This window comes from Danio aesculapii, chromosome 7 (assembly GCF_903798145.1).
Source record: "Danio aesculapii chromosome 7, fDanAes4.1, whole genome shotgun sequence".
NCBI lineage: Eukaryota > Metazoa > Chordata > Actinopteri > Cypriniformes > Danionidae > Danio > Danio aesculapii.
Window position 1 is genome coordinate 2,997,568 of NC_079441.1, and position 13,441 is coordinate 3,011,008.

Below are 13,441 nucleotides of genomic sequence, written 5' to 3' on the forward strand. Positions count from 1 at the left end.
AAACAAGATTATTTTGCTTACCCCATTGGCAGATTATTTTGCTTGTTTTAAGGAAAAACTCACTTAATATTGGCATATTACTTCTGAAAAGAAAACAATATGTTTCGCTTGCCTAGAAAATGCTTATTGATATAAGAATTTTTAGATATTTGGACTAGAAACAAGACAAAAAATCTAAGCAAAAAAGCATTTGTGTATGTAACTATTGACTTCCCTAGCATTTGCCTTTCCTACTATGGAAGTCAATTGTTACATGTTTTCATCTTTCCTCAAAATTTTAGTACCACTTTATTTTGATGGTCCATTTGAGTATTAGTAGACTGTCTGCTTAATATCTGTTACTGCTCCTTCAACAGACATTTAACTGACTATAAGAAAATTTACAAGTACAAGTCAACACTAACACTAACCCCAAGCTAACAGTCTACTTACCCAAATAGCAGGTAATTATCGGCCCGAGTAATTATTCGGCGCCTCCGGCTCTGACTCGGCATCGGCGAGTGTTATCCGAGCCGAGTATGGTCCACAGCTCGCTTTCGCACATGCGTTTGTGATGCGGCTGTAAAGCACTGGTCCGATTACTGTTAACCATATCTGGCCCGAGTATGTCTGTAGAGTCCGGGGCGCTTCTGGCAAGGACTCGGCTTGTTTACTGATGACAACGAATTAAATTCTTATTTTATCTAGTCATAGTTAGCTCCACGTTTAATGATAATTTGAGAACATACTGTATCCATGGTATGACAGCAAAAAAATAATAAGAATATTTTGTGTGGATGGTCGCAATGTTTAGACGCAAACAAAACAATATTATTTATAAATGAATGAAACATATTATCTAGGGAAACACGGTAAAATGCGCTTATTTTGGAGACAGCATGCTCCTGTGCCAGATAGTTTTTTAAAGAAGTTTGGTTCTATAAGAAATATATGGGTTAGCAAAAACTCCTGATCCAAACTCTTGATCCAATCCAGGTGGTGGCAGTAATGCTCCAAAAAGCTGGTTGCCAACCGCCATAATGATCACAAAAAGAAAAAGAAGTTTGGTGTTTCAAAACATATTGGATTCTGGTCAGAAAGATAAGGTTTTACTGCTTGTATACTGTATACTATGCAAATTTAGTAGTGGTGGGCAAAGCGAGGCTTCATGAAACACTGAAACAGTTGAAGCAAATGTGCCGAAGCTTCGAAACGTTTCGAAACCCCACTTTACGGTGACACCTAGTGGTCATTTTTTATGTATTGCACTGGAACAGCTTCAGCAAAGAACAATGGAGCAGATTGAGGTATTAAACCCCACTTTGTAGGAATGAACCCTCAAGTAATATAGTGGAGTGGTTAGGGTTCCTGACTACCATGCGGGGATTGTTGGTTCGAATTCAGGCTGATACAGCTACTTGAAATGCTTTAATATCAGTTTGAGATTCTTTGTTCGTGCATCGTTCTGTTTCAACATTGGTCTGACATCCGAATAAACACTTTGTGAATAAATATGGCTTGTTTTGGTTATAAAACAGGGCTGTTGATAGATCAGATACAGTTGTGGACAGTTAACAAGAATTATTTAGATTATTCATTAAATTTCCTATTTATTGTATTTTATGAACGTCTACCCCAACCCTAAACCCAACCATCACAGTACTGTAAAAATATTCATTATTGTTTTACAGTTACAAAAATGATGCTCTAAATTGATTGCAGCTGTGTTCTATCTAGACTACAGCATAACAGTAACATGATTAAAATACATAAAATCATAATTTTGGACTATTTGTACAAGTCGGGAATCGAACCAATAATTCATTTGAAGCCTGTAACAACACGCTAATGGACGGTCCGCTAGACCATACGAGAATTTTCAACTGACCCTGTCAGTCAAATGCAGATTCTCCAGGTTTCGAAACGTTTCTGAACTGATCAATGCTTTGAATCGCTTTAGTCACGTGACCTGGGTGTTTCGGATCATGCTTCGGTACAGTGTTTCAAAACACTTGCGCTTCGTGATCTCGACACTGTGTCGAAACGTCAGTTTCACGTCAGCCATCCCTAGAATTTAGTGCTTAAAACATTTTTCACAGTTGTTAGGTTGTACCAGTGTTAAGTAAATTAAAACAATTTGATACAAAATGCAACTTCTTTTAAAGAAACACGACCGAAGCTAATTGTATGCTAACAATACATTTCAAACACTTCTGAAAGTTCCTGTTCCTTTTCCTAACAATGTTTAGTAACTGAAAGCTATTTAAGTTATTTTAAAGAAACATGACTGGAACGAATTGGTGTGTATGCTAATGCTACGTTAAAGAAAGTTTCTGTAGACAAATCCGTTAACACTAACATGGCAAAACAAGTGCTTTTTATTTCTGGGTTAACTTCAAATTATAAAGTACCGCGGGTGTTGAAAACAAATCATTTTACAGGCGTATACTTATACAACAGTAATAATTCTGTGATTATGTGTACATAAAAACTAATCGTTTTGGATTTATAAAATATTATTGTTTAACTTGTTTATGCAGTGCATCACGAAAAGTGATCGAAACTCGTTACTGTTTACTATTCTCTTTAATTTATCCAAGTGAAATATATTAGTATGTGCTTTTATTCATATGTGTTAGCCTATGTGAATCAATTATATTTTATGTTCAATTTGCGCATGTAAAACTGAACATCTTAAAGCAGATTTTGATGGGGTTTTTTTGTTATTGACAATTATAAATTCTAATTTAAATGAATAGGTAACAATATTTTTGGTTAAGTCTTATTGTTCTTGTTTAACAAAGGTTAGTAAGGTCATTTTGCAGCACATCATAGAGACCAAAGATGCCAATGGCACACTCTTTTGAACATGTGAATAGGCATGCTATAGCTAGGTGCTTAAGGTTCATTATAAGCTGTAAACTGCTGATACATTTTCAACATACTTGAGCTTTTCAAACTTGACAATACTAATCGCTTTAACAGCTAAACTGGTTTATTGTTATTGGCAATCATCATCATCAAACATTTTCCACAATGTTAGGTTAACAGTGTTTAGTAACTTACAACTATCTGATCCAAAAGGTTTCTTATTTTAAAGAATTATTGTGACTTAATCTGCTTTCCTATTGGTTTCATGAACTGGTTTGTGCATTGTGTCACAAAGTGATTGGAACGTGTACTGTTATTGGCTTTCATCTGACTGAAAGTACATCAAAAGCATCTGTATCCATCCAGTAATGTCTAGGTTTTAAATAGAATTTTTGGGCGTATGCTGAATGGGTAGAATGTTTATTTCAGGCTTTTTCTGAATAGTCATTATTAATGTTTATGTTGGTTCTAGTGAAGATAAAAAATTTTATACAATTTTGTATGTTTGTTTGACAGTCCACAACAAGATCTTTGAGCAAGATCAAACAAGCTCGGCACAGAAGAGGTCAGTATATGTAAGTCATAGCTGAAAATTATGAGTTTTACTCTGTGAATTCTAATATTTGAATAGGGCAAGAGCCAGTGTTGCTCAGATTTTGAAGCGTTTGCAAACTCATTGTAGTGATGACACTCCTCACTATCCAAAAGTCTTATATAGTAAAAATGAGGCCCCTAAAGATAAAGATTTTGATAACCTAGATCAGGGGTGGGCAAACTCGGTCCTGGAGGGCCGGTGTCCTGCACAGTTTAGCTCAAACTCTAATCAAACACACCTGCTTATAGATTTCTAGTGATCTTGCAGATACTGATTAGCTTGTTCAGGTGTGATTGATTAGTGTTGGAGCTAAACTGTGCAGGACACCGGCCCTCCAGGACCGAGTTTGCCCACCCCTGCTCTAGATGATTATGATATGGTGACATCCGAAGGCTCAGTTAATTCCATATTGTTCCATATTGTGGGGTTTGAGTCATGATACAGAATGATGCATGTGCTTAGCCATCTTACAAATCTATGTCTAAGATTCATAAGGCTGTCACACTGCATGAATCTCCGAATAAATTTTGTGCAAGCTTCAGGGTGCTGATTATTTACACTATAGGTGTTATAGCCATTAATTAACTTTGATAGTATTTCAGGATTTGAACTTTTCTTTGGGGGAGGTTAACAAGAATGTGATGTTTTATTATTATATGAGGAAGCTCAGCTCAAACTTCTACAGGCAACTGTGATTTCTGACTTGCAGACAGATGAGGAAGATGATCACCCATCATACACCTAAAGAAAGAACAGGTTGGTTTGCAATTATTTTAAACATACTGTCAAAATTATTTAATTGATCTATTACAACCTGCAAGTTTTGCCCTGCACTATACTAAATGATATTTTGTTTTGTAAATGTATCTGATCATGAAACATGAGGCACAACTATGGTGACAGTGATGAAGAAAATTATTTGGAACTAGGAGGCTGTATAAAAAGCAGATATGACGATTTCAGAAATCGATGCAGCACCGCAAGTACCATCACCACCAATGACCATGGCAGGATCTTTAAGACCACCATCAAGATGCATAGATACTGTACATTCCAGTATGCCTATGAACATTTACAGTCCTTGTTCCAGTGCAGTTGGAGATCAAGACAGAACTTGTTGCAACTCGTCATGTCTTTGTAAGAATTGAAAACATAACTAAATTTGTAAAGGTTTAATGCACCTAGAAAGTAAAGCTCAACTAGAGAACATCAGCAGTATCTAACCCACTGTTGTATTTACACAAGTTGTATGAGAATAAGCTACTGGTTGATTTATACTAATTCGTTATTTTTCTTTTTTAGCATGACTGACTGAAGTTTTAAAATCATGCGACGTCATAAAGCAGCAACTGGTCCTGATTCTCAAAAATCAGCAAAACCAAAACAGATGTGATGAAATTCCAGATGTAAACACATTTGACCTTCCTTTGTCCAATTTATTTGATTTGGAAAAGCTTGAAAATCAACTAAAGACCAGCCCGAACAAATGAAGAAATTGGTAAGTTCAAGCTTTTGCTTATTTCAAAGTGTTTTAAGTTTATTTATTTATATATATATATATATATATATATATATATATATATATATATATATATATATATATATATATATATATATATATACATATATATATATATATATATACATATATATATATATATATATATATATATATATATATATATATATATATATATATATATATATATATATATATATTTTTTTTTTTTTTTTTTTTTTTTGCTTTGTAGGTAAATCACGTAGGTAATCACAGATGCAGTGAGGACAACTGTCCATACCACGCCACTGATAAAGAAGTGGAAAAATGCATTACAAGGTGGCTACAACTTGCTTCTGACAGGGATCGAGGAAGGAGGGAAGAAGAGAAAGCTACTGTGTCAAATGTCTACATCACTATTTTATTTATTTAATTTTTTAAACTACATTTTAAGTGTATTAAGATGATCCCTGATACTTGGGCAATTTGTTTCTTTCATTTGCAATTATATATATATATGGCAAATTCTGAAGAAACATCTTGATACATTTTCAATAAATGTAATATAACAAAATATATGAATATAAAATTGCACAATATATATATATATATATATATATATATATATATATATATATATATATATATATATATATATATATATATATATATATACACTAAAGTGATGGTTTCTGGTTAAGATTGGCAACATTTTCTAATCCATCTCCTAAAAACAAGGTTATTCTACATTTTCTTGCATTTTTCTAATAACTAATTTCTAATTATACCTTCAGTTTTGGCCATGATTATATAGTGTTTGACTAGTTAAGATACTAGTATTCAGCTTAAAGTGTGATTTAAATGCATAACTATTAATTAATTACATTAAAGAGGCAAGTTAGGTTAATTAGGCAAGTCATTGGATAACAGCAGATTGTTCTGTTCTGTTTAATCCATGAAAAGTAAAGCTTAATTCTCTGTTTAGTTTGAGAAACACATTTCATTGGCTTCCCAAAATGTATTTTTCAATAAATTAACAATTGATAGATGTATTAAGTTTCAATTACATGAGCAGCTTTAAATGTGATTTTTCTGAGCATTTAGATTAGTTTAACCTTCATAATAAAAAGACTATTAAAAGTATGTTTTTCTCCACCAAATATTGTCCTGTTCTAACCAACATTTATCAATGGAAAGATTTCCGCCCTAAATGACTAATAGCCTCACACTAAATGACTGATAGGTCCTCCCTAAATGACTGATAGGTCCTCCCTAAATGACTGATAGGTCCTCCCTAAATGACTGATAGCCCTGCCCTAAAGGACTGATATCCCCGCCCTAATTGACTACTAGCCCCGCTCTAAATGACATAGCTCCTCCCTAAATGACTGATAGCCCCGCCCTAAATGACTGATAGCTCCTCCCTAAATGACTGATAGATCCTCCCTAAATGACTGATAGCCCTTCCCTAAAGGACTGATATCCCTGCCCTAAATGACTAATAGCCCCGCCCTAAATGACATAGCTCCTCCCTAAATGACTGATAGCCCCGCTCTAAATGACTTATAGCCTCACACTAAATGACTGATAGCTCCTTCCTAAATGACCGATAGCACGGCGCTAAAGGACTGAGAGCCCTTCCCTAAATGACATAGCTCCTCCCTAAATGACTGATAGCCCTGCCCTAAAGGACTGATATCCCCGCCCTAATTGACTAATAGCCCAGCTCTAAATGACAGCTCCTTCCTAAATTACTGATAGCCCCGCCCTAAATGACTAATAGCTTCACACTAAATGACTGATAGGTCCTCCCTAAATGACTGATAGCCAGCCCTAAAGGACTGATATCCCCTCCCTAAAGGACTAATAGCCCCGCCCTAAATGGCATAGCTCCTCCCTAAATGACTGATAGTCCTGCCCTAAATGACTAATAGCCTCACACTAAATGACTAATAGCTCCTCCCGAAATGACTGATAGCCCTGCGCTGAAGGACTGATAGCCCTGCGCTGAAGGACTGATAGCCCCGCGCTGAAGGACTGATATCCCCGCGCTGAAGGACTGATATCCCCGCCCTAAATGACTAATAGCTTCGCCCTAAATGGCATAGTTCAGAACTTGTGTGTGTCATTAAAGATTGTACAGCAGGCAATTGTTTTGTGATGGTTGCCTGTGATCACAATTCACAACCTGTGCATTATGAGAGCCAATCTAATGGAAGAGGAGTAGAAAATTGCTATTAAAACCTTTTTTCCCCACTTTGTGACTGAAGAACTATGCTAGGCTTGAATGTTTCTGTTGAAATGTTCTGTGCATTAAAAATTGTCATATAAATCTTTAAATCTGCTACAATTGCAAAAGCATTTAAAATAAAGCTGCCTTTGCAAAGTGAAGTTTGGTACGCTGTGAAATCATTCTGACTGCAATGACAAGCAAGTCCCGTGGAATCAAATCCACGTGTTGCATTTCATAAGATCTATGAATGAATAAATTAATGAACACATACAGTCCTGTAGCGGAAGTACATGAAGTCAGTTCTGTCCTGGTGACTGATTATAAATATACAGTTGAAGTCAGAATTATTAGCCCCCCTGTATATTTTCCCCCAATTTCTGTTTAACGGAGAGCAGGTTTTCTCAACACATTTCTAATCATAATAGTTTTTACTCATTTCTAATAACTGGTTTATTTTCTCTTTGTCATGATGACAGTAAATAATATTAGACTAGATATTCTTCCAGACACTTCTATACAGCTTAAAGTGACATTTAAAGGCTTAACTAGGGTAATTAGGGTAAAGTTAGGGTAATTAGGCAAGTCACTGTTTAACAGTGGTTTGTTCTGGAGACAATCCAAAACTAATATTGCTTAAAGGGGCTAATAATATTGACCTTAAAATGGTTTTAAAAAGAAAACTGCTTTTATTCTAGCCGAAATAAAACAAATAAGACTTTCTCCAGAAGACAAAATATTATAGGGAATGCTGTGAAAGATTCCTGAATCTGTTCAACATCATTTGAGAAAAAAATAAAAATAATAAGTGTGACTTCAACTGTGTCTTCAGCTTTCCAAGTGATACGAAGAGAAAACTGGGAAGACGATGATGTCTTTAAGCCTTTTAGTGAACTGCTATGCTGAAAAATAATCACGCTAACAATGACAGGATTTGATCATGCCAGGGTTTGTCTGACACAGAAGTGAAAGTTCAGCTGATTCACAGAGAGCGCTAGCGATTGGTCAGTTTCACCGCGGTCAGCAAGTGAATCGTTTTATATAAACAAATGCATCTGGCAGGAACTAACCGCAGTCAGAAAGTGTCCAGTTTTCCCCTGTTCTGATCGTATTTTGACAATTATCTGCATGTTTATGGTCTATAATTTATTTTATCTGCCTTTTCTCAGCATTAATTTCCCTCGATCGATATCTGGAAGCATTTAGTGAGGTAATGTTACTCCCTGTAGATCAACATCCCTTTGACTGAAAATGACAAGCAAAAGCGGCACAGTGTGGCATCGTATTTGCATCGTCTCCTCAGTTGTGCTGAGGAGAGCTCCAGTAGGGAGAGCTACCAGATTACACAATTAAAAACAATGGCAGCACCCATGGTTCAAAATAAATGTGCATGTTCTTGAATAAGGTACATTTCTTCTGCATATTTGACAAAGAGGCATCATTTAAATTATATTAAGGCATAAATGTATTGATATCACGTATCTCCTTTAAGTATAAAGTAAAACATTAGCAGGTTAGTTTTACTTCACCACTTTAAGACGTTTCCCAAATGCAAATAAATGTTCAGAGCTTCGCTGCCGTCATGTAATACAATCATTTCTTTCAGAGGTCAGCACAGTTAATGTTATCACTCTTGATTTGACCAGTGGCTGAATCTGTCTGTATCCAGTTTGAAGAAACGTGTGGTGTGAAAATGTCACTGTCCATCAGAGCTCCTGTGATATCTGCATGCTGATATTTCATCTATCTGCCGAAGCATTTCAATTAAAGCTGATTTTGCAGAGCAGTTCTGTATAATCTCTGTTCTTCTTTATAAAACTGAAATGACCATCATCTAAAAATACTCGTCAATCAGCTTTACCTCACATTACTTTACCCTAACATTATATACCTCATCAAGATGGCGCCGCGGATGGCCGCTTCGGTGTGGGGCTGTCCAGTGTTTGCACTGTTTTTGTTAGTCTGTCCTGTTTTATGTTTATCAAATACGATCAGTTACACCAGGGACGAGCTGCTGGACATTCGGCAGTGCACACCAACTAATCAAGAACTGGATTTTGATTTTTGTGGCGTTTTGCGGAACATTGTGGTCGGCGGAGCAGCCGCATTGTGGAAATGCTACAAGACGCGCAAGCGTGGCAAGCGAGCCGGCGCGCTCGTCAGGCTAAGACAGCGCGGCTTCAGAACGGCGCTGCCCAGCATTCACCTGGCGAATCTCCGCTCTCTTCCTAACAAAATGGACGAACTACTTCTGCTCACATGCAAAAACAAGAACTTTAACAACTCTGCTGTCCTGTGTTTCACGGAAACCTGGCTAAACGAAGCCATTCCGGACAGCGCATTAAACCTACCGGACTTTCAGCTGTACCGAGCAGATCGCGATACGGAGTCAACGAGCAAAAAGCGCGGTGGTGGGACATGCTTTTACATCAACAGAAGGTGGTGTACGGATGTAACTGTGTTAAAGAAGATGTGCTGTCCTGATGTGGAAGTGCTTTTCATTAACTGTAAGCCGTTTTATTCACCAAGAGAGTTTTCCTCGTTCATTCTCGTCTGTGTTTACATTCCACCGCAAGCACACGTGAGTACTGCGCTGCAACAGCTGGCTGATCTGATCACAGAGACAGAACAACAACACCCGGACTCTGTTTTTATCATACTTGGAGACTTTAATCAGGCAAAACTCACACATGAGCTGCCTAAATTCAAACAGCACATTACATGCCCCACCAGAGACAATAGCATTTTGGACCATTGCTACACCACAATAAAGGATGCATATCGCTCCGTCGCCAGAGCAGCTCTAGGACTCTCCGATCACTGCCTGGTTCATCTTATACCAACGTACAGGCAAAAACTTAAAACTACTAAGCCAGTATTAAGGACTGTCAAGAGATGGACCAACGACGCAGAGCAGGTCTTACAAGCCTGTTTTGAATGCACTGACTGGGATGTTTTTGAAGCTGCAGCCACAGATCTGGACGAGCTCACAGAGACTGTAACATCATACATCAGTTTCTGTGAGGAGTTATGCATCCCTACCAGGACCTACTTGTCATTTAACAATGATAAACCATGGTTCACACCAAAACTCAGACAGCTTCGTCAGGCCAAAGAGGATGCTTACAGGAGTGGTGACAGGATCCTGTACAATCGGGCCAGGAACACATTGACAAAGGAGATTGGTGTGGCTAAGAAAAGCTATGCCAAAAAGCTGCAAAACCAGTTTTCAGCTAACGACCCTGCATCAGTGTGGAGAGGCTTAAAAGATTTCACTAATTACAAGACACCGTCCCCCAGTATCGACAGCAATAAACATATTGCAAACGAGCTGAATATGTTCTACTGTAGGTTTGACACCTATGACCAGACACCTCACACCCGCCCGGATCATCTCCCTACACAGCCATCAACACCACATCAACACAGCCCGGACCGTCTCCCTACACGGTCATCAATACCACATCAACACAGCCCGGACCATCGCCCTACACAGCCATCAACACCTCCAGCCATCTTCCTCTCCCCCCCTGCTCTTCAGATCAGTGAGGATCATGTGCGTCAGATCTTCAGTAAACAGAAGAGAAGGAAAGCACCAGGGCCAGATGGTGTCTCACCAGCCTGTCTGAGAACCTGCGCTGACCAGCTGGCTCCCATTTTCTCACATATCTACAATAGATCACTGGAACAGCGCAAAGTTCCATCCTGCTTTAAGCGCTCCACCATCATCCCAATCCCGAAGAAGCCAAAGATCACAGGACTCAATGACTACAGACCTGTGGCCTTAACATCTGTGGCCATGAAGTCATTCGAAAGACTGGTGCTAGCATATCTGAAGGACATCACTGGACCCCTGCTGGACCCCCTGCAGTTCGCCTATAGGGCAAACCGGTCTGTGGATGATGCAGTCAACATGGGACTGCATTATACCCTACAACATCTGGACAAACCAGGGAACTACGCAAGGATTCTGTTTGTGGACTTCAGTTCTGCCTTTAACACCATCGTCCCATCACTGCTTGAGTACAAACTGGCCCAGCTCTCTGTTCCTAGCTCTGTCTGTCAATGGATCACCAGCTTTCTGACAGATAGACAACAGCTAGTCAGAATGGGCAAAATCACATCCGACAGCCGCACCATCAGCACTGGTGCCCCCCAGGGATGTGTTCTTTCTCCACTGCTCTTCTCCCTGTACACCAACGACTGCACTGCAAAAGACCCCTCCATCAAACTCATTAAGTTTGCAGACGACTACTACTGTTATCGGCCTCATCCAGAACGGTGACGAGTCTGCATACAGACAGGAGGTGGAGCGGCTGGCGTTATGGTGCAGATACAACAACCTGGAGCTGAACACGCTCAAAACAGTGGAGATGATAGTGGACTTCAGGAGAAACCCCCCTGCACTCCCCCCACTCACCATCATGAACAGCACTGTGGCTGCAGTAGAGTCATTCAGGTTCCTGGGCACCACCATCTCTCAGGATCTGAAGTGGGACACTCACATAGACTCTATTGTGAAGAAAGCCCAGCAGAGACTGTACTTCCTTCGTCAGCTGAGGAAGTTCAACCTGCCACAGGAGCTGCTCGTACAGTTCTACTCAGCTGTCATCCAATCCATCCTCTGCACTTCAATCACCGTCTGGTTCGGCTCAGCTGCCAAAACCGACCTCCGTAGACTACAGCGAATAGTCCGGACGGCTGAACGAATCACTGGCACAACCCTTCCTACACTTCAAGAACTGTACTCTTCCAGAGTGAGTAAAAGGGCTCGCAAAATCACTCTGGACGCCTCACACCCAGCACACTACCTGTTCGAACTGTTACCGTCTGGTCGGCGCTTCAGAGCACCAAGCACAAAAACAGCCAGACACAGGAAAAGTTTCTTTCCTCAGGCTGTCTACCTTATGAACAGTTAAATATTCCCCTACTGTGCAATAAATATGTGCAATACTTTCTCATACGCACTTGTACACAGCACCTTATATCAATATACAATGCAATACTCTCTACATTCGCACTTGTACACAGCACCTTATAACCTGTATATTTATAACAATCTGTACATACAACTCAACATCCAGGTTTCTTCACTAACTGCATCTGTTTAATGTTCATCTTTTTTTATTATTATTATTTTATTTTATTTTTTTTGTTTTGTTATTATTTTGTGTTGTCACTTGTCACTTTATGTACACTGGAAGCTTCTGTAGCCAAAACAAATTCCTTGTGTGTGTGAAGCACACTTGGCAATAAAACTGATTCTGATTCTGATTACTTCATCATGCCGTAATGTCTATGAATCAGCCGGAGTTTGATGCACACAATAAACCTTTTGCTGTATTTTCATCTTTATTGTGGTGCAACACTGATTGAGCTATGAAAGAACCAGACATTTACTGGTCAGTAGTTTTATTTAAGAGCAGGAAACACCTGAAAATACTGTCAACAGCCAGATTAAATACTTTTTTTTTCCCTAAAGTGTAATGCGTTTCCATACTCGTTCCTTAAAAGAGTAATATTATTATAAAACTCGAGCTGCTTGTAATGTGTTACCTCGACACTGCACATTACCGCCACCTGAAGGTGAAACTATGCACTTACGTCTGTAAAAACAACCAATTGTGTTGTTTTAATTTAACGGTGGGTGACACGGTGGCTCAGTGGTTAGCACTGTTGCCTCACAGCAAGAAGGTTGCTGGTTCGAGTCTTGGCTGGGTCAGTTGGCATGGAGTTTGCATGTTCTCCCCGTGTTGGCGTGTGTTTCCGGGTGCTCCAGCTTCCCCCTCAGTCCAAACGCATGCGCTATAAGGGAACTGATGAACTAAATTGGCCTTATGTGTGAATGAGTGTGTATGGGGGTTTCCCAGTAATGGGTTGCGGCTGGAAGGGCATCCACTACGTAACACAAATGCTGGAATAGTTGGCGGTTCATTCCGCTGTGGTGACTACTGATAAATAAGGGACTAAACCGAAGGAAAATGAATGAATGAATAATTTAGCAGTCAAATAAGTTTAATTAAGAGGCTCTTTTGGTCTTAAAGGTTATATTTTAAAGAGATTTTTCAGGAACGTTTATTATTAAAACACTCAATTCAATAACTAATTCATACAGGAATTGTTCTTTCGGGTTATGGCTTCCTTTGGTTAAAAAAACTGGTCTGAATGCAATATTGACTCATGGATAACTTCTAGTGAAGAGTCAATAAAACAAACATTTCTAGGTAATAAAACAACAGATGTCTTGTGGACTTATTTCAGTCCTTAA

General features: G+C 38.8%; 1 protein-coding gene across 3 annotated transcripts in view; it reads right to left on the reverse strand.

Annotated features, from left to right (window-relative positions):
* ndrg2 (NDRG family member 2) overlaps positions 1-13,441 on the reverse strand; it is a 103,414-nt gene that overhangs the window by 29,854 nt on the left and 60,119 nt on the right. The window lies entirely within an intron of this gene.